Raw genomic sequence first — 1,637 nt, 5'->3', positions numbered from 1 at the left:
AGGGCTTGTGATAACTGTGTAAAATATATGTACTTTATGCAGTTATTTCAATTTTATAAACTTTTTATGACTTACAGGTACATTTGTCAGCATGTAATTGAGTATGAGAACTTGAAAGCTTTCATTGCAATCATTAATCCAGCATCATTGTTCTCTTAGGTTGGTGTGTGACCCAACAGGCTTAGAGAACAATATCTCTGAATATAATTGGCATATGTCAGCAAAATAGAATTAGTAACAAGTATTTTTTTGAAAAGTTCTTTTGTTAATTTAAAAAAAAAGATGAAGGTTTCTTCTTGGATTAAATTATAGCTTGAATTTCTTTGTGGTTTGATTTTGGTAGCACTTAAAATGAATTAATTTAAATTTTGATTCAAGAAGAATGTATTAATTCCCTTTTCTGTGAAAACACTGTAAGAGTGTTTCTTTCTTCAAAATGTTTGTATTTGAATTTCTGGTCTGAAAGGTGCACTGCATGGGGAATATGGGGCAATGACTTATCTAGGCCATCATACATGTACAGGTAGAATGAACCATTCATCACCTCCTCAAGTTTTGAATAGACAGAGTGACAGGTAGTTTCTCTGGGGTGGTTTAACAGCTACTACAAATCCAAACTCTCCCACAGCTGATTCCCACAGGCACAGGACTGAAGTGAATTCCTGAAGTGTTTACTGCTGCACACTCTCCATGTTCAGCCACATGGATATTATGGTTAATGTTGGTAATTTGGGAAAATTGTGCTACACCCATCTTTCATTTAGCAGTATAGGACAAAGGGTAGTGAATTCCCACTTTTAGACAAGTTTGGAAGGAAAAGTAATTCTAGAGTTTTATTTTTGTACACTTTTTTACTTATTTTTTGTCTTGAATTTTTTTTGCTAGTTAAAAAAATTTTTATTAAAAATATGGAACGTTTCACAAATTTTAGTGTCATCTTTGCACAAGGGCCATGCTAATCTTCTCTGTATAGTTCCAATTTTAGTGTATGTGCTGCTGAGGCAAGCACGAAAATATTTTTAAAATATTCTTTACTTTGAAAATTTTATGTATTATATTTTGGTCATAGTCACACCCTCGCCCAACTCCCCACAGATCTGCCTCCTTTTCATCCACACCTAACTTTGTATTCTCGGTTGTTTTAAATTCAGATTAAACTTAATGTTTTTGTGCACTTTTGGGGTATCTGTTGCCTCAAAAGTTTGGTGTATACATGTGTGTACATATGTGTACATGCATATCTGAGTATCTTAGTTAGGGTCTCTATTGCTGTGACAAAACACCATGACCCAACTTGTGGAGAAGAGTTCCTGTCAGTTCGCTGCTCTATAGTGGAGCTTATTACTGAGGAAATTCAAGACAGAAACTCTAAGAGGACAGGATCCTGGAGGCAAAAGCTGATGCAAAGTTCATGGGAAAGTGCTATTTCCTGGGTTGATCCCCATGGATTGCTCAATCTGCATTTGTATGGCACACAGGACCCCCAACCCAGGGATCACATTTTTCCCAGTGAGCTCCGCTCCTCCTCATGGATCATCAGTCAAAAAATTCACCACAGGCTTGGCTAAAGACTACTTTCTAGAAACATTTTCCTAAATGAAGTTCCCTCCTAAGAAATAATGTTAGCTTTTTTCAAG

At 35.9% G+C, this 1,637-nt stretch overlaps 1 non-coding gene across 1 annotated transcript; it reads right to left on the bottom strand.

Annotated features, from left to right (window-relative positions):
- Positions 1-902: 902 nt before the first annotated feature.
- Positions 903-1,009, bottom strand: LOC115030836 (U6 spliceosomal RNA). The gene has a single exon (XR_003836396.1). It is a non-coding gene; the product is annotated as a U6 spliceosomal RNA (small nuclear RNA).
- Between the last annotated feature and the right edge of the window lie 628 nt (positions 1,010-1,637).

The sequence above is a fragment of the Mus caroli genome, unplaced genomic scaffold, assembly GCF_978045245.1.
Source record: "Mus caroli unplaced genomic scaffold, Mus_caroli_1 scaffold_3, whole genome shotgun sequence".
Taxonomy (NCBI): domain Eukaryota; kingdom Metazoa; phylum Chordata; class Mammalia; order Rodentia; family Muridae; genus Mus; species Mus caroli.
This window is presented reverse-complemented; position numbering and strand designations above follow the sequence as displayed.